Source organism: Chionomys nivalis, chromosome 23, assembly GCF_950005125.1.
Source record: "Chionomys nivalis chromosome 23, mChiNiv1.1, whole genome shotgun sequence".
In the NCBI taxonomy this organism is placed as follows: domain Eukaryota; kingdom Metazoa; phylum Chordata; class Mammalia; order Rodentia; family Cricetidae; genus Chionomys; species Chionomys nivalis.
This window is the reverse complement of record NC_080108.1, coordinates 32,009,701-32,035,558: the sequence shown is the minus strand read 5'-3', so window position 1 is coordinate 32,035,558 and position 25,858 is coordinate 32,009,701. Positions and strand designations below refer to the sequence as shown.

Sequence of the window (25,858 nt, the reverse complement as noted above, 5' to 3'; positions counted from 1 at the left end):
CCACCAAGAATTGGTCTCCACGAACCTCACAGGGAATGACATATTGGTGGCACATTTTTAGTTTTATATAAAGTATATTTTGTAACAACTCAGTCATCTCAGATGAATATTTCAAAACTTTTGTTATTTCTAATTACTCATTTATCTCTAATTTAACTTGGGCAACCCATGACACATTTATTCATCCTGAATTTATCAGCTTTGTACAGATTGCAAACAGAGTTCTCTGAACAAATATCTTCTTATACCACAGAAAACAGGTTTACATAGACTTTGCCTGACTATGGAATTGTTATCTGCTCACAGAGATATTGTCCGGATGGGTGAAGAGTATATTTGTGCAAGGATGTTAAGCAATCCATAAATTGCCAATCTGCGGTTTAAGTGACCACTTATAAGGCAAGTGAGGCTTTTAGACCTGGCTTAGACTGTTTAACCTTAGGTGGTGACTTGCAAAAATGTACAGACCTGATTTAGGATTCTAGCTTTTGAGGAAATAGGTATCTTTTTTTTCTTTTTATTGTTTATTTATTTATTAAAGATTTCTGCCTTCTCCCCGCCACCACCTCCCATTTCCCTCCCCCTCCTCCATTAAGTCCCCCTCCCTCATCATCCCTAAAAGTAATCCGGGTTCCCTGCCCTGTGGGAAGTCCAAGGACCACCCACCTCCATCCAGGTCTAGTAAGGTGAGCATCCAAACTGCCTAGGCTCCCACAAAGCCAGTACATGCAGTAGGATCAAAAACCCATTGCCATTGTTCTTGAGTTCTCAGTAGTTCTCATTGTCCATTATGTTCAGCAAGTCCGGTTTTATCCCATGCTTTTTTAGACCCAGGCCAACTGGCCTTGGTGAGTTCCTGATAGAACATCCCCATTGTCTCAGTGTGTGGGTGCACCCCTCGCGGTCCTAAGTTCCTTGCTCGTGCTCTGTCTCCTGCTCATGATTTGGACCTTGAGATTTCAGTCCGGTGCTCCAATGTGGGTCTTTGTCTCTGTCTCCTTTCATTGCCTAAATGTTTTTCTTTGGGTTCACCTTCTTAATTAGCTTCTCTAGGACCACACATAGAGAAAGGGGTACACTCATCCATTGCTGGTGGGAATGCAAACTTGTGCAACCACTCTGGAAAACAGTGTGGCAGTTTCTCAGGAATTTCGGGATCCACCTACCCCTGGACCCAGCAATACCACTCTTGGGAATATACCCAAGAAATGCCCTATCATACAACAAAAGTATATGCTCAACTATGTTCATAGCAGCATTGTTTGTAATAGCCAGAACTGGAAACAACCTAGATGTCCTTCAATGGAAGAATGGATGAAGAAAGTATGGAATATATACATATTAGAGTACTACTCAGCAGTAAAAAAAACAATGACTTCCTGAATTTTGCAGGCAAATGGACGGAAATAGAAAACACTATCCTGAGTGAGGTGAGCCAGACCCAAAAAGAGGAACATGGGATGTACTCACTCATATTTGGTTTCTAGCCATGAATAGGGAAATAGGTATCTTTAGAGTGTCCCAAATGTGACTCATGCATTGCTTCATTTCTTTTACTTACTTAGAATAGTGCTGTAGTTATTTGTCTCAAAGAGACATAAATTCAGGGTCTGTGATATCAACAGCTGAATAGGAATGCATTTAATGAAGTCTCTCATTTGAAAAGTGTTTATTTTTCTTTCAGAAAACATCACTTTTATTTTTCCTTTTGTTCAAGTCTCTGAATTTTAAGGCACCTATTGTGAGATAACTGACATAAGCTAGTGACATGGAAACCAGATATTTATGAAGCCTGGCTTCTGTCTCATGAGAAAACAATTTTTGTTGTGATTCATATGCAGTCACAAAGTAAGTATTCAGCTATAAATGAAGGTTTACTCTTCATTAATGGAGTTCAGAAAATTAACATTAAGGTTTTTTTCCTATTTCATTAAATTTTGCCATCCAAGAACTAATGTTCTATTTGCTCCTTGCTAGTACCCATTTCAAACAGCTTAGATCTAGACAGAGTGGAGGCCTCTAGCATGAAGCACATGGGTTTTGGTTGATATTTGAATTTCCTAGAAATGTATTTTTAGATTGGGTCTACTCGTTATTTTTTTTTTTTTACTTATTTATTTATTTTTATTCTTTTTTAATTAAAATTTCCACCTGCTCCCCATTTCCCATTTCCCTCCCCTCCTCCCAAATATTGCCCTCCCCCCACTTCCCTCCCCCTATCCCCACTCCTCTTCTCCTCCCCCCACTCCATTCCCCCTCCCTCTCAATACTGAAGAGCAGTCCAAATTCCCTGCCCTGCGGGAAGACCAAGGTCCTTCTATCTACGTCCAGAAAGGTGAGCGTCCAAACAGGCTAAGCTCCCACAAAGCCAGTTCATGTATTAGGATCGAAACCTAGTGCCATTGTCCTTGGCTTCTCATCAGTCTTCATTGACCGCCATGCTCAGAGAGTCCGGAATCAACCCATGCTTATTCAGTCCCAGACCAGCTGGCCTTGGTGGGCTCCCAATAAATCAGTTCCACTGTCACAGTGGGTGGGTGCATCCCTCGTGGTCCTGATTTTTTGCTCATGTTCTCCCTCCTTCTGCTCCTCATTTGGACCTTAAGAGCTCAGACCGTTGCTCCAAATTGAGACTCTGTCTCTACCTCGATCCATCGCCAGATGAAGGTTCTAAGGTGATATGCAAGATATTCATCAGTATAGGATAGGGTCATTTCAGGTTCCCTCTCCTTAGTTGCCCAGGGTACCAGCTGGGGACATATTCCTGGACACCTGCGAACCCCTCAAGAGTCAAGTCTCTTGCCAACCCTAAGATGGCTCCCTTAGATAGGATATATACTTCGCTGCTCCCGTATCCATCCTTCCTATATCCCAACCATCCCAATCCTCCGAGCTCCTCCCATCCTCCCCTTCTCATATTTCTCATCCCATTTCCCCTTTGCCCCATGCCACCTCACCCGCAAGTTCCCAGTTTTTGCCCTGGAATCTTGTCTACTTCCCCCTCTCCATGCGGATGACTATATGATTTTCTTTGGGTTCACTTTCTTATTTAGCTTCTATAGGATCACACATTATATGCTTAATGTCTTTTATTTTATGGCTAGAAACCGATTATGAGTGAGTACATCCCATGTTCCTCTTTTTGAGTCTGGGATACCTCACTCAGGATAGTGTTTTCTATTTCCATCCATTTGCACGCAAAATTCGAGAAGTCATTGTTTTTTACTGCTGAGTAGTACTCTAATATGTATATATTCCACACTTTCTTCATCCATTCCTCCATTGAAGGGCATCTAGGTTGTTTCCAGGTTTTGGCTATTACAAACAATGCTGCTATGAACATAGTTGAACAGATACTTTTGTCATTTGATGTGGCATCTCTTGGGTATATTCCCAATAGTGGTATTACTGGATCTTGGGGTAGGTTGATCCCAAATTTCCTGAGAAATCGCCACACTGATTTCCAAAGTGGTTGCACAAGTTTGCATTCCCACCAGCAATGAATGAGTGTGCCTCTTTCTCCACAACCTCTCCAGCAAAGGCTATCATTGGTGTTCTTGATTTTAGCCATTCTGACAGGTGTAAGATGGTATCTCAAAGTTGTTTTAATTTGCATTTCCCTTATCGCTAAGGAGGTTGAGCATGACCTTAAGTGTCTTTTGGCCATTTGAATTTCTTCTGTTGAGAATTCTCTGTTCAGATCAGTGCCCCATTTTTTTTATTGGGTTAGTCTACTCGTTATTAGCTGCCTTTTTAATTTGCAAACTGCTTTACAGCTTTCTTTTTTCTTATTATTTTTAGAGCATTCTTTTGAGATTTTGTAAACTAAAAGAGAGGTATCATAATTCATGTTTCTTGGTACACTATTCACAAGACCAAAGATATGGCACCAGGCTAGATATCTATCCATAGATAAATGCAGGAAGAAAATATTTTATGTAAGCATTTGCTAATGATTAAGGTCCAAATGAGGAGCAGAAGGAGGGAGAACATGAGCAAAAAATCAGGACCACGAGGGATGCACCCACCCACTGTGACAGTGGAACTGATTTATTGGGAGCCCACCAAGGCCAGCTGGTCTGGGACTGAATAAGCATGGGTTGATTCCGGACTCTCTGAGCATGGCGGTCAATGAAGACTGATGAGTAGCCAAGGACAATGGCACTAGGTTTCGATCCTAATACATGAACTGGCTTTGTGGGAGCTTAGCCTGTTTGGACGCTCACCTTTCTGGACGTAGATAGAAGGACCTTGGTCTTCCCGCAGGGCAGGGAATTTGGAATGCTCTTCAGTATCGAGAGGGAGGGGGAATGGAGTGGGGGGAGAAGAAGAGGAGTGGGGATAGGGGGAGGCAAGTGGGGGGAGCGGGCAATATTTGGGAGGAGGGGAGGGAAATGGGAAACGGGGAGCAGGTGGAAATTTTAATTAAAAATTAAAAAAGAAAAAAAATGTCAGAAAAATTGGTTTAACGGAAACTGAGGATACTCAAGAAAATAATATTGCATTTAAAAACAGAGAGTATGTATTGTTTCTCATTAGCACATATGAGTTTAGTCTTGACATGTAGATATATTAATATAAATTTTGGTTGTTGGGACCCTGATAGTAAGACATGAATTATGGGAGAGAAAGAAGATAAGCACCAGAGCAGTATGAGATAAGAGTACATGTGTCACAAAATAAGTAATGACTACAGCATGCTGAAATGGAAACGTTCCACAGATCTGTGTTTTAAGAAAGGGTCCTCTGTATTTTGAATAGTTTTGACTTCATATGTTACTTGTTCTTTTTCCTTTCATTTAAAAAATTCTTTCATTGTTCTGCATGTTTTGTGTTTTAGTTATTATGTTGTAAGGGAACTTTTTTCTGGTCTAATCTACTTGCTGTTCTGTATGCTTCTTGTATCTTTATTGGTTTCGTCTTCTTAGGTTAGAACAATTTTTTCTATGATTTTGTTGAAGATATTTCCTGGACCTTTGAGCTAGGATTCTCTTTCATTTATTCTTATAATTCTTAGTTTAATATTTTTATAGTGTCCTATATTTTCTGAATGTTTTGTGTCAAAACTTTTTTGAGATTTAACATTTTCTTTGACTGATATATTCAATTTTTCTATCATATCTTCAATACCTGAGATTCTCTCTTCCAGAATTCTTATTCTGTTAGTGACACTTGCCTCTGTAGTTAATTTTCAAATTCTCAAAATTTTTATTTCAAGAATTCCATCAGCTTGTATTTTCTTTATTTATTCTATTCCCATTTTTAGGTCTGGAGTGGTTTTATTCCTTTTCTTCAACTGTTTTTTGTTTTCTATTTTTTTTCTTGGATTTCTTTAAGAGATTTGTTAATTTCCTCTTTCAGGAACTCTATCTTCATATAGGTTGTTTTGGTGGTTTAATAATTTGCTTCAGCTATGATGGAATATTCAGAACCTACTGTGATAAGGTAACTGGGCTCTAGTGGATGCGTAGTGCCCTGACCATTATTGGTGGTGTTCTTTTTTTCTTTTTTTAAAAAGAAAGCAAATTACTTTTTTTTTAATTTTGCATACCAATCCCAGTTCACTCTTATTGCCCCTCCTCCCATTCCCTCCACCTTTCCCTTTAAGGAGGATGCTGAGGTAAGCTTGGTTGACTGGCAAAATGAGTCTTGTAGGAAGAGATTCCAGTGGGTGGTCACAGTGGTGGTACAAATTGCCCACAGGTCTCTCACTTGTTGGCAAGCTGCTGTGGGATTCACTGGAACAGCTGTTTTCCACCAGAATTGGGGGCAGGAACCCGCTTGCTTGCTGAGATGATAGGTGTGGGGCTCAGGATGTCCCTTGGTATGTATGGCCTAGAGATTAGTGCAGTCTACGGGGGAGATCATCACTCACCTGTTTTTGCAACTGGTATAGGTGGCACTGTGCCTATAGGAGCTTCTGAAGTAGCAGGAGATGATTGTTCAAGATGAGGATGATGGGGAAGGGGAGGATGGGTAATGTGTTGGTTTCTCTGTGAAAAGAGTAAAGTGGGTGGCAGCTGTGGTGGTGCAGCCTGCCTGTAGGTCTCTTACCTGATGGCAAGCTGCTAGGGTTCATCACAATAGAGTATTTTGATATTACATTTAACTTAGATTTGAATTAAGGTACAAAAGACAACGTATGCATGCTGAGTCAGACTCAATACCTCTGTTTTGATACTGAGAAACATGCTCTACAGTTATGTTCTTCATTTTCAAGGTTAAGATGACAAACTTTATGTAGTTTCTCTTAGCCATGGAAATGCTCATGTATTGAGAGAGGGCTTATCTGGATCAATGATGAGAAACCCTGTCTGAGGATGCTGAGAGACTCATGTCAATGGGAATCTGAGGTCCAGATATGAGGTCCTCTAATAAGAGCAATTAGGGTTTCAGACCCTGGCTTATTCTTCATAGTTTTCACAGATGAGATAACTGTCCTATCTGGCTTCAGCATTTGAGATTTTGAGAGTGTCTTGATAGTGTCCCAATTGCACCCAAAGCTAAGGTTACAAGATTCCCAAAGATTCACTGGCAGTGGTTATATCTTTGCGTTGAGATAAGGTTTATCTCTATCAATGATGAGAACAACTCTCTGAAAATCCCAAACAACTCATGCCATTAGGAATCTGAAGTCCAGGTGTTAGGTCATTTTAAGACTGAAGAGGTTTCAGAGCCTGACTGGCATTCCAGTTTTGACAGATGGCAAATAATAGTGCAGACTGGCTTTAGGATTCTACATATTGCTAGTATCCATTTATGAGTGAGTGCATACCATACTCAATTTTGGGGGTCTTGGTTACCTTACTTAAGATAATGTTTTCTAATTTCAGCCACTTACATGTAAAATTAAAGATGCCATTGCTTTTTACCGCTGAGTAGTATTGTAATGTGTAAATGTGTCACACTTTATTTATCCATTCTTCGGTGGAGGGGCATCTAGGTTGTTTCCAGGTTTTGGCTATTACAAATAATGCTGCTATGAACATAGCTGAACAGATGCTTTTGTAGTATGATTGAACATTTTTTGGGAATATTCTCTAAAGTGGTATTGCTGAATTCTGAGGTAGGTCGATTCCCAATTTTCTGAGAAACTGCCATACTGATTTCCAAAGTGGTTGTACAAGTTTGCATTCCCACCAGCAATGCATGAGTGTTCTCCTTACTCCAGATCCTCTCCAGCATAAGCTATTAGTAGTGTTTTTGATCTTAGCCATTCTGACTTGTGTAAGATGGCATCTCAGAGTTGCTTTGATTTGCATTACCCTAATAGCTAAGGAAGTTGAACATTTCCTTAAGTATCTTTTGGTCATTTGAAATTCTCCTGTTGAGAATTCTGTTTAGTTCAGTACTCCATTTTTAAATTGGGCTATTTAGAATTTTAACGTCTAATTTTTTTGAATTCTTTATATATTTTGGAGATCAGTCCTTTGCCTGATGTGGGGTTGGTGAAGATCTTTTCCCATTTAGTAAGCTGCCTTTTTGTCTTATTGACTGTGTCTTTTGCTTTACAGAAGCTTCTCATTTTCAGGAGGTCCAATTTATTTATTGTTTCTTTAGTGTCTGTGCTTCTGGGCTTATATTTAGGAAGTGGTTTCCTGTGCCCATGCATTGAAGGCTACTTCCCACTTTCTCTTCTATCAGGTTCAGTGTGGTCAGATTTATATTGAGGTCTTTAATCTATTTGGACTTGAGTTTTGTGCATGATGATAGATATGCATCTATTTGCATTCTTCTCTATGTTGACATCCTGTTATTCCAGCACCTTTGCTGAAGATGCTTTCTTTCTTCCACTGTATAATTTTAGCTTCTTTGTCAAAAACCAGGTGTTCATAGGTGTGTGAATTAATATCCAGGTCTTCAATTAGATTCCATTGGTCAACGTCTCTGTTTTTATGCCAATACCAAATTGTTTTCATTACTGTAGCTTTGTAATAGAGCTAGATATCAGGGATGGTAATGTCTCCAGAAGTTCCTTTATTATATAGGATTAAGGACATTAAGCCTATAGTTCATGATCCTAGAAAAGCTAAGTAATAAGGTGAACCCAAAGAAAAACATATGTAGACCCACCTAGAAATTGGAAACTGACAAGATCTCCTGACAAAATTGGAATCATAGGGGTGGAGACAGAAGAAAGGGGAGAAGGTGAAGAAGAGAGGAGAAGGGGAGGGTTGAGGAGGACTTGAGGGAATGGGATCCTTGAGATGGAAGAAGGACAGATATGATAGCAAGGAAAGAGATATCTTGATTGAGGGAGCTATTACAGGAGGCCAATGCCTTATCCATTAGGCGACTGGGGCTCTCAGGAGCTATTATAGGTTTAGCAAGAAACCTGGCTCTAGAAAAATTCCCAGGAATCCACAAGGATGACCACAAATAAGACCCTAAGCAATGGAGGAGAGGGTGCCTGAATTGCCTTTGCCCTATAGTCAGACTGATGATTATCTTAAATATCACTATAAATCCTTTGTCCCACACAGATGGAAACAGAGCCAGAGACCTACATTTTAGCACTGGACTGAGCTCCCAAGGTCTAGAGAAGAGTAGAAGGAATGAGAATATGAGCAAAGAGGTCAAGACCATGTAGGGTTCATCCACTGAAACAGTTTACCCGAGCTAATGGGAGCTCACCATCTTCAGCTGTAATGGGAAGGAACAAGCGTAGGACCGAACTAGTCCCTCTGAATGTGGTTGACAGTTGTATGGCTGGGCAGACTGAGGGGTCACTGACAGTGGCATTGGATTTAACTCTACTGCATGTAATATTTTTTTGGATCCCATTCTCTTGATGTAGTAGAGAGAGCACTGGACTTTCCACAAAGCAAAGTGCCTTACCCTCTCTTCAGATTAGAGGGGGTGGGGTGAGAGGGTGGGTGGAGGGAATTGGAAAAGGGGGGGTGGATATTTGGATTGGTGTTTATTTATTGATTGATTGATTTTTATTGAGCTCTACATTTTTCCCTCTTCTCCCCTCTCTGCCTCTCCCTGCCCCCTTCAAACCTCCCCCAAGGTTCCCATGCTCCCAATTTACTCAGGAGATCTTGTCTTTTTCTACTTCCAATGTAGATTAATTCTATGTAAATCTATATTAGTGCCCTTATTGTTGTCTTAGTTCTCTGGGATTGTGATTTGTAGGCTGGTTTCCTTTGATTTATGTTTTAAAAATACTTATGAATGAGTACATGTGATAATTGTCTTTCTGTGTATGGGTTGCCTCACTCAAAATAATGTTTTCTAGCTACATCTATTTTTCTGCAAAATTCAAGATGTCATTTTTTTCTGGCATTTAGTATTCCATCATGTAAGTGTACTATATTTTCCTTATCCATTCTTCTATTGAAGGGCATTTAGACTGTTTTCAGGTTCTGACTATGACAAACAATGCTGCTATGAACATCCTTTGGATATATACACAAAAGTGGTATTACTGGGTCTTGAAAAAGGGTTTTCCTAATTTTCTGAGAAATCATCACACTGATATCCAAAGGGGCTGTACCAGCTTGCATTCCCACCAGCAATGCAGAAGTGTTCCCTTTTCCCCACAACCTCTCCAGCATAAGTTGTCATCAGTGTTTTTGATCTTGGGCATTTTTACAGGTGTAAGATGGAATCTTAGAAATGTTTTGATTTGCATTTCTCTGCTGACTAAGGATGTTGAGCATTTCCTTGAGTGTCTTTCAGCCATTTTAGATACCTCTGTTGAGATTTCTCTGTTTAGGTCTGTACTCTATTTTTTATTGAATTATTTGTTCTTTTGGTGACCAATTTCTTGAGTTCTTTCTATATTTTGGAGATCAGACCTCTGTCTTACGTGGGGTTAGTGAAGATCTTTTCCCATTCTGTAGCCTGTTGTTTTGTCTTGTTGACCATGTCCTTCACTTTACAGACGCTTTTCAGTTTCAGGAGGTCCCATTTATTAATTGTTTCTTCCAGTGTCTGTTCTGATGGGGTTATATTTAGGAAGTGGTCTCCTGTGCCAATGTGTTCAGTGTACTTCCCACTTTCTCTTCTACAAGGTTCAGTGTGGCTGGCTTTATGTTGAGGTCTTTGATCTGTTTGCACTTGAGATTTGTACATGTTGATAGATATGGGTCTATTTTAATTCTTCTACATGTTGATATCCATTTATACCAGTACCATTTGTTAAATATGCTTTCTTTTTCCATTTGATTTTTTTGCTTCTTTGTCAAAAGTCAGGTGTTCAAGGCATATGGATTAATATCTGGGTCTTTTATTTGATTCCATAGTTTCTCCTGTCTGTACTTATGCCCATACCAGGCTGTTTTGAGTACTGTAGCTCTGTAGTAAAGTTTGAAGTCAGTGATTGTGATACCTCCAAAAGTTCTTTTATTGTACAGGATTGTTTTGTCTATTCTGGATTTTTTTGCTTTTCAATATGAAGTTGAGTCGTATTCTTCTGAGGTCTGTGAAGAATTTTGCTGAGATTTTTATGGGCATTGCATTGAATCTGTAGATTCCTTTTGGTAAGATTGCCATTTTTACTATGTTAAGTGTGCATACCCAAGAGCATGGGAGATCTTTCCACTTTCTGGTGTCTTCTCCAATTTCTTTCTTCAAAGATTTAAAGTTCTTGTCATACAAGTCTTCAACTTGTTTGGTTAGAGTGACTCCAAGATATTTTATGCTATTTGTGACTATTGTGAAGGGTGTTGATTCTCTGATTTTTTTCCCAAGTCCCTTTATTATCTGTGTACAGGAGGGCTACTGATTTTTTTTGAGTTAATCTTATATCCTGCTACATTACTAAAAGTATTTATGAGTTGTAGAAGTTCCTTAGTAGAATTTTTGGGATCACTTATGTAAAATATCACATCATCAGCAAACAGAGTTTGACTTTTTTTTTCTGGTTTTTAGCTGATTGATCTACTGTTGTTGTCTTATTGCTCTAGCTAGGACCATAAGAATTATATTGAATAGATATGGAGAGAGTAGACAACCTTGTTTCATTCCTGATATTAGTGGAATTGCAGGGAGTTTCTCTACATGTAGTTTGATGTTGGCTGTTGTCTTGGTGTATATTGCCTTTATTATGGTTAGTTATGTTCCTTGTATCCCTGTTCTCTCCAAGACCTTTATCATGAAGGGATGCTGTATTTTCTTGTAAGCTTTTTTGGCATCTAATGAGATGATCATGTGGTTTTTATTTTTCAGTTTGTTTATTTGGTGGATTACATTGACAGATTTTCATATGTTGAACCATCCCTGCATCTCTGGGATGGAGCTGAATTGATCATGGGGGATCATGATTCTGATGTGTTCTTGGATTTGATTTGCCAGTATTTTATTTAGTATTTTTGCATCAATGTTCATAAGTGAGATGGGTCTGTAATTCTTTTTCTGAGTAATATCTTTCTGTTGTTTGGGTATCAGGGTAATTGTAGCCTCATAAAAAGAGTTTTGCAGTGTTCCTCCTGTTTTTATTGTGTGGAATAATTTGAAGAGTATTGGTATTAGTTTTTTGTTTTTTTTTTTTTGTTTTTTGTTTTTTTTTTTTTGAATGTCTTGTAGAATTCAGAGCTAAAACCATCTGGTCCTGTTTTTGTTTTTGTTTTTTTTTTTGATTGGGAGACTTTTGATTACTGTTTCTATTTCTTCAGCAGTTATACGTCTGTTTAACTTGCTTATTTGGTATTGATTTAATTTTGATAACTGATATTTATCCAGAAAGTTATCCATTTCTTTTAAGTTTTCCAATTCTGTAGAGTACAGGTTTTCAAAATATTATCTGATAATTCTCTGTATTTCCTCTGTGTCTGTTGTTATGTCCCCCTTTTCATTTCTGATTTTGTTAATTTAGATATTTTCTCCCTTCCTTTTGGTTAGTTTGGATAAAGGTTTGCTTATTTTGTTGATTTTCTTGAAGAAACAACTTTTTGTCTCATTGATTCTTTGTATTGTTTTCTTTGTTTCTATTTTGTTGATTTCAGCTCTCAATTTGATTATTTCCTGCCATCTAGTTCTCTTAGGTGAGCTTGCTTCTTTTTGTCCTAAAGTTTTCAAATATTCCATTAATTTATTACTATTGGATTTTTCCAGATTATGTAGAAATTTACTGCTATGAACGTTCCTTTTTAATACTGCTTTCATTGTGTCCTATAAATTTGGGTATGTTGTGTGGTTTTTTCATTGGATTTTAGGAAGTCTTTAATTTCTCCATTTATTTTTTCCTTGATGCATTGATGATTCAGGTGAGCAGTGCTTAACTTCTATGTGTTTGTGGGCTTTCTGAAATTAGTATTGCTGTTGACTTCTAGTTTTAAACCATGGTGATCTGATAAGTTACATTGGGTTATTCCATTTTTTTATTTGTTGAGGTTTGTATTGTTACTGAGTCTGTGTTCCATTTTTGAGAAGGTTCCATGTGGTGCTGAGAAGAATGTATATTCTTTTCAGTTTGGATGCAATATTCTATAAATGTCTGTTAAGTCAATTTGATTCATAACGTCTGCCAGTTGCCTTATTTCTCTGTTCATTTTTTTTCTAAATGAGCTGTCAATGGTGAGAGAGGAATGCTATTGTGTGGAGTTTAATATATGATTTAAGCTTTAGAAGTGTTTCTTTTATATATGAGGGTGCCTTTGTATTTGGGGTAGAGATGTTCAGTACTGAGATTTCCTCTTGATGGATTTTTCCTGTGACTAATATGTAATGACCTTCTTTGTCTCTTTTGATTGATTTTAGCCTGAAGTCTATTTTTTAGATATTAGGATAGCTACACCCATGTATTTCATAGGTCCATTTGATTGGAATATTTTTCCCAACCCCTTACTCTGAAACAATGTCTGTTTTTGAGGTTGAGATGTGTTTCCTGTATGCAGAAGATGGATGGATTCTGTTTTCGTATTGAATCTCTTAGCCTGTGCCTTTTTATAGATCAGTTGAATCCATTTATATTAAGAGATAATAATGGCAAGTGATTGCTATCTCCTGTTAATTTAGTTGCCATTGTTTCTAATGTTAATTTTTGTGTTGTTACCTTTTGAAATTTCCTGCTATGAGACCATCAATTGTCTATGTTTCTGTTGGTGTAGCCAACTTCCTTGGGTTGAAGTTTTCCTTCTAGTATTTTGTGTAGGCCTGGGTTTGTGGCAAGGTATTGGTGAAATCTAATTTTTTTCATGAAATATCTTGTTTTGTTTTCCTTTGGTGATTGAAAGTTTTGCTGGGTATAGTAGTCTGGGCTTGCATTGTGGTCTCTTAATGTCTACATAATGCTTGACCATGAACTTCTGGCTTTCATTGTCTTCAATGAGAAGTCAGGTGTAATTCTGATAGGTCTACCTTTATATGTTACTTGGCCTTTTTCCTTTGCAGCTCTTAATCATTCTTTCTTTACTCTGTATGTTTAGTGTTTTGATTATTATGTGGTGAAGGGTCCTTTCTTTTTGGATTCAGTCTATTTGGTGTTCTGTAAGCTTCTTGTATCTTCATAGGCATATTTTTCTTTAGTTTGGGAAAGTTTTCTTCTATGATTTTGTTAAATATATTTTCTGTGCTTTTGAGTTGAACTTCTCCTTTTTCTATACCTATTATTTGTAGGTTGGGCTTTTTTATGGTGTCCCATATTTCCTGAATATTTTGGGTCAAGTTTTTATTAGATTTAATGTTTTTTTTAACTGATGAGTCTATTTCCTCTATCATATCTTCAGCACTTGAGATTTTCTTTTTTATCTCTTGTATTCTGCTGTTCCTGCTTGCGTTTATGGTTCCTGATTGTTTTCTCATAATTTCTGTTTGTATAATTCCCTCGGTTTGTGTTTCCTTTATTGTTTCTATTTTAATTTTCAAGTCTTGACTAGTTTCTTTCATATATTTGATTGCCTTTTCTTGGTTTTCTTTAATAGGTTTGTTGATGTCTTTCAATTTTTTGATTGGGGCTTTCTGAGATTCCGTTGATTAATCTTTTAGGTACCAGTGAATCCAAAGCTCAGATCGTTTTTCCTTGTGGTACAGTCAGTGCCACATTTCTAGTTACCCCATTGGTTACTCCATGTTTCTGGAGATATCTCAGCACTTCTCAGGGCTTTGCTCTGCTCCTTTGGAGTTTGCTGTCTCAGGCCTAGTTTAGCCTAGGTCACTGGCTTTGACCTGTTTCTGTAAATCCTGGTCTGGATCCACTCCTGCATAGGTCCCTGGCTTGGAGTTGGTCCTGCAAAAAGGTCTTTGGCTCAGGTCGGACTACTGCCACAGAGTTTCCAGGCTCAGTTGTACCTGGAACCACAGAGGGCCTGGCTCAAGCATACTCCCTCAGAGGTCCCAGATTCATTCTTGGACTTGCAGAGGTATCAGGTTCCTGACTATTCCCTTTGATGTCCCAGACCAACTCCAGGACCCATAGAGTTCCTGGTTTAGGCCTACTCCCTCTGAAGTCCCAGATTCATGCCTAGCCCTACAGAGATCTTTGGTTCCTGCCTATTCCCTGGGAGGTCCCAGATTCACACCCAGACTGGCAGAGGTTTTGGCTCAGGCCTAGTTCCTGGGAGGTCCTAGACTCATGCCCAAACTCATAGGGGTCCTGGTTTAGGTCTATTCCCTTGAAGGTCCCAGATTCACATGCAGACCCTCAGTGGTCTCTGGTTCAGGCTCACTTGCTCAGTAATTACTCCCTTGTACCTGTTCCAGTGGAGTTCACTGTCTTGGATTTGTATTATTTTTTTTTAATCTAATAAAAAATGGTCCTACATATTGATGAAATAGGTATCTTTACAGTGCACCAAATGTGCCCTAATATTGTTTCATTGCTCTTAATCCAAACAACACTGTAATTAATCACACAGTGCAGCAGGATAGGATCAAAATAAGTGCCTTCAGTGGAAAAAAATCACTAATACTGAATTCTTTCTTAGGTAAACTAAAAAGAATTGATTGGGGGATTCACTTCTTTGATTACTGAATATTTTTGAGAACTCTGTATTTCCTTTTATTCATTGATTATGTTTCATAAATTTTAGTATATTGATTATGTTCTTAGTTGCATTTGGTCTGTATCTATTGACAGTGAATTTGTCTCATTTCAGGAAAAAAAAATTTTCCCAAGATGTTAATTGCCTTTTTATTATTTTTGAAATCATATCAAGAGAGTTTCAGGATTTGCTCAACTTAGCAATCACTTCTTAGTACCATATTTTATTTTTCAAGTTTTTTTTTTAAATTTAGACTTGTTAAAGCTATTTCTAATAAACTGTTATGCTTAAAGTGAGAGTATTATGTTTATTACATTGTGTATTATCATTTGCAAGCTTAATACATTAAATAAACCATTCCTGATTCCAAGTACAAACAAAATACTACACTCACAGCCTCATTAACCTGACACACAATATAGGGAAGTGAATTGTGGAAGAAAAAATGAAGTAAGTAGATGCACAAGGAACATAGCTAATAAAACAGACACATAATGTTTCTGAACACAGAAAATTCCAGAACCAGGTGTATTCCCTTTATAGAGTATCACAGGAACATTAAAGGTCAATTGAAACCAAACTATTTACCATGTTCTCCTGTGAAAATGAAAAAATAATGCTTTAAGACTCCTAATAGGCGGCTGGAGAGATGGCTCAGAGGTTAAGAGCATTGCCTACTCTTCCAAAGGTCCTGAGTTCAATTCCCAGCAACCACATGGTGGCTCACAACCATCTCTAATGAGGTCTGGTGCCATCTTCTGGCCTGCAGACATACACACAGACAGAATATTGTATACATAATAAATAAATATTTTTTTAAAAAAGACTCCTAATAGGATGCACAGAAAGAACACATATGCCAAGCAAAGTATGATGCAACAAAAAATAGAGTATTTTGGCCCAGATGAGTAGTGGTGGGTAGTATTCTCAATAGGAACTTGTCAAAGAAATCAAAATTGGAACCTGTATTTCATTTACTATTTATAAAATGCTTTAAGAAAAGTAAGTATGGCTCACAGAAGATGAATCAACCAATCTTTTCTAAATATAACTTTCACTATTCTTTCTGATAGACAAAACCTGTCTCTTTTTTGATTGTTCAAAGAGCTTTGACTGACTGCTTTAGAGGAAGCAATTAGAAAGGAAACAAACAGGCCATTTAAAACAAGTACAATATGATGAATGAAAATGAACTCCCCCGGTACTTGATAAGAAGTTTGTAAGTGCTCATATACCTGCAAGTTATGATGTGTAATTCAGATGAAGTTGGAAATGAACTCATTTTTCCAAGATGCATTTTTATTTCTGATGTATTTTATTTGTATATTTATATTTTGTAGCAGGACAAAAGCCTGGAAGCCTGCTCCTACTCTGGAATGAGAGGTAATCAGTGACTCTTGTTCTGTTTACCAGCTCCCTGTGTTCCAAGACTGGGATTTTTAGAAACTCTGAATCTGTGATATCAGAAATTCAATTAATATGATTTTCATGATATCACTCTCTTGATCATTGTTTTTTTGATATTCTCTGTATATATTATTTTTACCATTTTCAAGTCTTTTGCATTCTACTAATCCTAGGGGAGAATAACTGATAAGACTTAGTGACACAATAAGCTAACTTTACCAATCCCTCTATTCTTGTTGACTTGAAAACAGTGGTATACATTATATGCTATAACAACTTTCATCTCTAGGGCAGATATAAGACTTTCTTTTCAACTTTGAATTTCAGAAGTTCTGACTTAATTCATGCCAATTTTTCATCTAATTTTCCCATAAAATTCCAGCATCAAAATTCTATTTCTACCCTATCAGTTTGAGTATCCAAATCATGAGTATGATAGCAGAGACTTTTCTAGAGTATAGCACTCTAGAGCACAGACCATAATTCATAAGTATTTGGCCCATCGTAATTCTATAGATGTAAATTTTCAGAAGGCATCCACTGTGTTTTCACTAATTTGTAACTTACATTGTATGATATAAGATTCATCTATTTATTTAATAAAAATTTCTTAAAGTGTCAATCTTCCTATACCTCTGATAAAAATGCAGTTCACCTGTTACACAATACACAAGAGAAGGATGTGGTATATCACTAGATACCCAGCCACACATAAATTAGGAAGAATAAGTGTTTTATATAAGCCATAGAATTTAAAGAAGTCCTGAAACTGAACCTTTTACTTTTGGATGCATAAATTTATCTGGTGGTGATAACACACAGAGAGGGAAACCTCTCTAGACATGTAAATCTAAAGACCAGTACCTTTCAAATTTATATGAAACTATTAGTGATGTTCAGGAATACTGATGAAGCTTTATCTCTGATTTTTGACTAAACTGGAGCATGAAAAATATGAGGGAGTAAATGGACAGCATTGATATGTCTCAGAATTGGACATAGTATAATTACTGGAGCATGAACTAGAAATTGAATACCATGCTTAGGAATAGAGAAGAGTATTATGTGGAGGAGGAGTCTGTGAATAATATATTGCTAAATTTGATCTTATGCAATCAACAAAACAGGATGCTTACTTATTAAAGTACCTTTAGAAAGAAAGAAAACATGACATTTTTAAGAATTCAAATGATATTTTCCTTTTGGTTAAGGAAATCATAATTCTTGACAGAAAATCAACTCAGAATAATCTGTCAATGTGTTTTTCTTTTTTATCAGTAACTGTGGCAGAATAGAGTATTTGATAGGTTCCTCATTTCAAATATGCTATATGATGCAGAAGATGATTAATTCATGCTGGTTCTGGTTCAGTACTTCTGTTGAGAAACTTATCAACTAGCCTTATACACAATCTGGCTCTTACCTTTTAAATCAGAGAAGGCTAACAATCTGAGACGAGTGACCAGAGCTGAAGTCCCTAGAGCCAGCTTGTGCTCCAATAAAACCAAAGTCTACTTCTGAAACTATAGGCTGGGATATAATAACTTTTGGTTGATAGGACTATCTTAGTCCCCAGCAAAACTGTGGTCCTTGGTATGGAGTCCGGTGGGGGAGGTGAATAAATATAACATTGTAGGATAATGAAGACAAAGGCATCCAGATACAAACACACAAACCACAAAGGTGCAACCCTCTCAAATTTATATGGGATTATTGATATTTAGATATGGTCATATATTTTTCCCTGTGGCTTCTCTCCTGACTTGAGCAGGGAAACACTGAGGGCAGAGACAGAAATGGAGCACAAGTTTTAGAACTGAACATACTATTGAGAGTTGAAAGATAAACTCAAAAGTCAATACTGGGCTTTGAGATACAGAACTAAATCCTTCAGAGGAATAAGTCTAAAACAAGGATGAATTTGAGGAAGAGAAGTAGTAGTTTACCAAACTCCAATTAATCAACAGATTCTCAGGAAATTTAAAACATAACATGCTTGGTTGCTTAGATCCTAAGATACTTTCAATGTGTGGCTAATTATTGCATGGAGCCACTTGTTCATCCTGTCCATCCATAACTGAAATAACCACACAGAAACTGTATTAATTAAATCATTGCTTGACCCATTAGCTCTAGCTTCTTATTGGCTCACACTTACATCTTAGTTTAACCCATTTCTATTAATCTGTATATCATCATGAGGTCATGCCCTACCAGCAGAGTTTCAGCAAGTCTATTTCTGATGGCAGCTCCATGGCATCTCTCTCTCCACCTTCCTTCTCCCAGTTTCCCCTGCCTACGTAAGTTCTGCCTTATCAATAGGTCAAGGCCATTTCTTTATTCATTAACCAATAAAAGCAACACATAGACAAAGGGACCTCGCACACCATTTCCCTTTTCTGTTTAAACAAAAAGGAAGGTTTTAGCTTTAACATAGTAAAATTACATATAACAAAACAGGTATCAAACAAGAATTATAGTTATAATATTTGTGTTTATTTTATCTTTTATCATAACTATCAAAAACTATAATAACTATCTATTCTTCAACTCCATCAAAGACTCCAGAAGGATATAATATTACCTAAGTAAACAGAAAGTGCATTGTAAGCAACTTCAAAAACTCTAGAATTGACAGAGACACCTCATTGGCTGGACAGTCACCCAAAGTTTTTCTGTACCATTAGGAAATCCAATCCTCAGCCCACAGGCCCATAGTATCCAGCAGACTTTTCCACAGAGCAGGAAATTTCAAAGACAGTTCCACTTATACTGATAGTTTGTCAGTCACTTTCTTGTGTCCTGCAGACTGTCTGGTGGACTCTTTCATGTAGCAGGAACCATGAAGGACCATCTCACCTTTAGGTAAATTTAACAGTCACTTTTTATGGGTCCTGCATGTCCAGTCCATCAAGCAGTCCAGGCAAGAGCAGTTTCTTGCTGAAATGGCTAGCAAACTCCATAAGAAACCTCTTTGATGCCCATCTTCCTCTTGAAGTAGATTGGCGCTGTCAGAAGCAGATGTGTCTCACTGTCATGACAAGTCCTAAGTCCTTAAAACATTTTAAATGCCATATTCTGAAGGTCTTTGAAAGATTTGAAGAATACCTAACTAACTGAAATATATCTCCATCTCTCTAGAAAATATAAGTAACATAACTACAATCTTGACTATTATAGATGATTATCTATTAACCTATATTTCTTAATGTATGTTACATTACATTTTAAATAAATTGTATAAATGTAATACCTTAATAAAGAGCAGAAATATACATATAACAAAATTGACCTAAAACTTGTATCAAAAAACAAAGATCCATACCAATGCAAATATATAGAGCATATCCCCTTTTAAATATAAATAAATATTTATAAACAATATTTGCAAATATGGGCATAGTTTCTCCAAGCTGCTTTCTGCTGTTTATTGGGTGAAGTATTTTTGTGGGGGTGTTTACAGCAACCTTTCAGGGGTCTTGTTCCATAAAAGCATATTGGTCTGGAAGCAATTCACCGGTTTTCATCTTCTGTGAAAACAAAAGAATAACCTCTTTTCCAAAGCAACATATCCTTAGATTCATATTCTGAAATCAAGATACCTTTAAAATGTATACAGGTTTAGCTTAGTAGCCTATACAATGAAATGTCTCTCTGTATTTCACTTATTCACAGTTGAAAAATTCAGAGAAAACACAATAATATACATAATCTAGATTCTGTGTATTCTACATCTTTACATGGCTTATTTTTACTCTATTACTTTTTAATATTTATTTTAATTTCATTACTCTGTCTCTTTAAAGACTTTGTTTCTTTTTTATAAACCATTTACTTCCCATTATAACTCTCTGTACTCATTTTCTTCTCTATTCCAAGCCTACATACATTTATCTAACATCGTGACCCATCTGGGTTTGTCTTTATTACATATCTGTAATTCTTTTATGTCCAGAAACACTTTTTAAAATGCTAAGCACTTCTTAAACTTAAGCCATGCTATTACTATGGTATATATAGTATTACCCATTTGCTTCCCCATAGTCCAACATGGTGGAAGTCCATTCACTATCTCTGCACTCCATACACATTGCCCCAGTTTTAGGCACACAGCAGGTCTATGTTGCCATTAAACAAGCTGCAGCAGTCTGCTCACAAACCCCATCCAAATATTCAGTCTCCTAAAAGGGCCAGAGGTCATGCTGATAGCATAACCCAGAAATCCTGCATTTCAAAATGGTGTGACTATTTTTCTGCTGCTGAGTCAGGAAAATCTCTCTTAAAGGAGCTGCTGCACACTTCCAGCAAATAGCCAGAATCTGTATTAAACTCTTTATTTTTGTGCCTAGTATTCCTTTTCAGGCTCTCTCAGGTTTTACATGGATTTAGTTGGTCATGTGAGTGCCAATTTGTTGCATGGAGTCACTTGTTCATCCTGCCCACCCAGAACAGAAATAACCACAAAGAAACTGTATTAATTAAACCACTGCTTGGCCTATTAGCTCTATATTCTTATTGGTTAAACCTTACATCTTATTTTAATCCATTTCTATTAGTCTGTGTATTGTCACATGGCTATGACTTACTGGCAAAATTTCAGCATATCTGACTCTGCCCCATAGTATCTCTCTGACTCCACCCTTCTTCCTCCCAGCACTTAGTTTAGTTTTTTCAACTAGTTCTATTCTATCCTTGCTCAAAGCAGTTCTTTATTCATTAACCAATAAAAGCAACACAAAGACAGAAGGATCTCCCACAGCAGCTAATGAGGTAGAAAATGTTGCCAGGGCAAGTTACCATTCCTGATATGTTTCACTTATGTTTTGTTGCAGGGTTAAATTCCCAGAGGGCTACTCATTCTACAAGCACAACAAGTAAGCATCAACCTTGTTTCTGGTGACTGAATATTTTTTGTGTAAAGACTGGGGATGGCTTATGGATCTATGACCTCAAAAACTGAAGAAATATGATTTCTATAATGTCATTCTTTACAATGTTGTTTGGAATTATACTAAAAATATCAAGTTTACTACTTTTCAGGCCTCTGTTATTTAAGTCTCACAGAGTGGGATTCTCTTCTTTGGCTAGTGATAAAATAACCAAATATTACCATTACCTGTATGCTTCTTGATTTAAATAAAAACACCACAGTTGTGTGTAGGTTATGCTGGATGAATTTAGTATTAAACTCAAATGAAAAAATTCTTGTTAAAGATGAATTTCAGAAACTCATTCTTAATTCCTCTCCTGATTTTGATCGTATTCTCTTTTAAACTCTAAGAACCCACTACACTCCTATTTTTCTACCCTGTCTTGTTCTTTCCACAATAAAATGTGGAATGATGGAAATGGCAATAGAGACCAGTTCAGAATATAGGTCTTTGACTTTTCCCACTTCCAAAGATGTGGATTGTGAAAAGGCACCCACTACATTTTTACTTCTCTGTAATTCATTTTGCACATTATAAATGCCTCATATTTTTTTATGGGAAAATTCTCAAAACCTCTAGTTTTACTATAATTGAGTTAACAAAAGCATCTCATTGAATATCTATACAAAAGAGCAGGGTGTGCTCTCCCACTAGATGTCCATGTGCAGAAAAATAAGAAAGAATAAATTTTTACATTCAATGTTTGCCATTTAGGGACCCCTAAATTTGAACCTTTGAAAACTTATTTGAATAAATAGAGCATGTATGATAATAAAGAGAGACTAATTCAGACTCAAACACAGCAACCACAAAACATGCCTTTCTAAAATGCATTTGAGATTATTGGTGGTATAATGTTTGTGGAGCTTTCTCTATTATTTCTATCCAGAGAAGATCAACAAAACATCTAGGAAGGAAATGGTAATGAGACCACAATTTTCAGGATTCAACATAGAATTGACAGTTGCAGGGTTAACAGGAAAGTACATATTGGGCTCTGAGACAGACAAAAATACTTCAGGGAGAAGAGGAGACAGAAGAAAATGAGCAGAAAGATGAGGGGGCAGGATCATTGAGGCAGGACTGATGTCCTTCCTCTTTATCAAGGCTGAGCAAGGTATCCCTCCATAAAGAATGGGCTCCATAAAAAAACATTTCATGCACTAAGGATAAATATTGGTTCTATTTCCAGTGACTCCATAAATTGCCTAAGCCTCATAACTGTCACCCACTTTTAGAGGATCTAGTTTGCTCCTATTCAGGTTTTCCAGCTGTCAGTCTGGAGTGAGCTCCCACTAGCTTGGGTCACCTGTTTTTTTGGTTTCCACATCATGTTCTTGAACCTTTTGGTCATATTATTGTTTGACTGGACTCTGGGAGCTTTGCCCAGTGCTTAGCTATGGATCTCTGCATCTGCTTCCACAATTTACTGGATGAAGTTTCTATGATGTGAATTAATGTAGTCATCACTGTGATTACAGAGGAAGGGCAGTTCACACACCCTCTCCATTATTGCTTAAATTCTTAGCTGGTGTCCTCCTTTGTAGATTTATTTATTTTCCATGTATTGACAGTGAATTTATCATTCTTCTTAAAAACTGGATTATCTCTTGATCATAATAATCATTTTAGTGTTCAGGCACCATATCAAGCCAGCTTTCAGAATTTGACCTGCTCATCAACCACATCTTACAAATGTTTCTTGACATTTTTTGTAGTTGTGTTCCAAGTACGAAGAGACATGTCTCTCTTGAAGCATGATGCATGAAGGGTATGTTGAGGTTACATTACATTATCTGTTTTTACTAGCATTCTGAAAACTTTCACACACTTAAAGTTAGTCATGAACATAAACACAAGCTACTTTCAACAAACATTTCAAACATATATGAGTCAGGCAAGCAATCAGCTGAAGAACAAAAGAAGCAAGCATGTATAGATGGAGGGTAGATAAAGAAGCAAGCACTCTATGTTTTTCAATGCAGCATACACTACACTCAGAATATTTCAGTCACATCAAATTTAAAACAAAATGAAAGAATAGTTTATACTTCACTGAGACATGATGAAAGGAAGGCTTGAGTAATCATGATAGATCATTAAATAAAGATGTTCACCAATAAATGTTTGCTGAAAGGGAAACTTAATAGAAATCCTTGTCCCAGACTTCCACTGATGTACTCTATTCTCAAACAGAAATTAACAAGGAGATTCAAGATTGACATTTACTTATCATTCACTAGTAAAAAATGCCTTCACTTCATAGAAACAAATACCCCTCACAGAAGATGATTCTAGAACATATCCTCTTTATAAATGAATGCAATTGTCCAAGATGCAGGAAAACATCTAAATACAGAGGAACATCTTGGATTTCAACCACCATACATAAAGCAGGTGCTATGTATGGGAGATGTAAAACTTCAAATAAACGTAGTTTAGGATAACTAAGTACTTAGCTGAGAATTCATAAAGACTTGACATGAATATCATGGATAGGGTCAGGTCTTCTACCTCTTAATAAATGTTCAACATGCTCTTAAACCCTAGAATAGAAAAAGAAATCAGAACAAATGTATCTAAGATATACATGGCATATCATCTCCTGTCTTGAGTTAAACTACCACTCTCTTTTCAAAGAGACAACTTTCATTCTTCTTGCAATGTCAAATGTGCTCTCACTGACTGCTTTAGAGCAAGCAATTAGGAAGAGAAAATTCCTTCCAAGATAACCCAAAACTAAGGAAAGCAAACCTGAGGGTTTGTTGGAAAGATTGTATGTAATAGGATGTTTGTAGGGTATAGCACATGAAAGAGGGAAACACATTTACATTTCTGATATATATTATTTCTATCTTGTTGTAGGTTTGACTACCTGAGGGCTCCTTATTCTTCAGGCAATAGAGGTAAGTATTGAACCTGATTCTGGTGACATGGAAATTCTTTAGTAAAATTGGAAATTTCTTCAAATCAGGACCTATGACCTAAGTATTTCAAGGAATATTATTTCTATAATTTCACCCTCTTGACAGTTACATTTGGATGGATGATAAAATTATCAAGTTTATCAATTTTAGGTCTTCTGTTATTTTCATCTCATATACTAGAATTTCATTCTCAAGCTGGTAAAAAGTTAAGCAAATATTACAATTCTCTGTATGCTTCCTGATTCAAATAAAGCCCGTAAATATAATGGTGATGACTTTGTAGACCACTTCCACATTCAAAATTTCAGTTTAAAGGTAAATTTCAAATGTTTAATCATAATACATGATTTTATGTCTTATTCTCCTCTAAACTCCATGCATCATACAATGTCTATGCCTACCTTGTCTGATAATGCCTTACAGTGATGTGTATGCCAACTTAGACTAGTCCAGAATGTAGGTTCCAAGAGGAGAGACTCAAATTAAGTATTTACCTTACCCGAGTTCTATAGATGTGAATTCAAAAATTGCTCCCATTGGATTGCTGCTACTTCTTCAGTTGCATTTCATGTTATAGTAGCCTTTAAATATTTTTTATCGGAATTTACTCAACACTTTCTTTTTATTACACCTAGTTTAAGTAAAGCATTTTACTGTACATCTGTACAAGAGATTAGGATGTGGAATAACTCTCGATGCCCATAATCAGACATAAAGGAAAAAAAAAACACTTTTGTTTGTATAAAAACACGTGGCACTTTAGGGATTCCTAAACTGAAACCTCTGTAAATTTATGTGAATAAATATAACATCATGTGATAACAAATAAAGATTAACCAGACTCAATTGACAAACCAATACCAGCCATTCTGGAAGGTATCTGAGTTTAGTAGTGACATTTTGAGGCATTTTGTTGTTTACTCTGTGGTTTCTATCACTAATAGAGCAGAGAAACATCTAGAAAAGTGATGGTACTGGAACACAAAAATCAGAATTTGACTTAATATTGACAGTTTCAGAATGAACTGGATAGTTCATACTGGTCTGTGAAACAGAGGACAAATTCTTGTGGTATAACAGTAGAAGGAGGATAAAGATGAGGGGGTGAAGGAATCTACCAGAAAAGCTCTTGATGAATAGATTCTAATGAAATATAAACATACAGTGACTACAAAAATATATTTAAAGATGACCCACAGCATTTAAAATGCATTTTTAGAACATTTTCATTTTTGTCATGGAAATCAGATTTTAGGACGAAAGGTAAACCCATAAAAACCCTTTAGTGTATTTCTCTTTCTTCTTAGTACCTATGACAAATAGAGGATTTGATATTGTGAATCTCATATATGATGTAAGATGCAGGAAACAATTTCTTCATGTTCTCTCTGTTTCAGTACATCTATTGAGAACCTGAGCCACAACCCAATTGCACATTCTTGATCTTTCCTTTTAAAGCTAAAGAGACTAGCTATCCCATGTTTCATGTGGCAAAGGAAATATTCATGTGTTAAGAGAGGGCTTGTCTGAATCAATGATGGCAAACCTCTGAGGATAGTGATGAACTCATATAAATAGGAATTTGTGGTCCAGACAGATGGCCCTCTTCAGGACATTGGTGTTTCCAGAGCACATCTCGCACTCTTCCTATTCAAATGATGACAGA

At 36.8% G+C, this 25,858-nt stretch overlaps 1 long non-coding RNA gene and 1 other non-coding gene across 3 annotated transcripts in view; both read left to right on the top strand.

Moving 5' to 3' along the window:
* LOC130865051 (uncharacterized) overlaps window positions 1-25,858 on the top strand; it is a 129,164-nt gene that overhangs the window by 81,633 nt on the left and 21,673 nt on the right. For both annotated transcript variants that reach the window (XR_009056061.1, XR_009056060.1), the window contains exons 7-9: window positions 16,268-16,310; window positions 21,167-21,208; window positions 24,131-24,171. This is a non-coding gene — a long non-coding RNA (uncharacterized LOC130865051). The remainder of the gene's footprint in view (window positions 1-16,267; window positions 16,311-21,166; window positions 21,209-24,130; window positions 24,172-25,858) is intronic.
* LOC130865627 (small nucleolar RNA SNORD109A) lies at window positions 6,292-6,357 on the top strand. Its single transcript, XR_009056178.1, has one exon. It is a non-coding gene; the product is annotated as a small nucleolar RNA SNORD109A (small nucleolar RNA).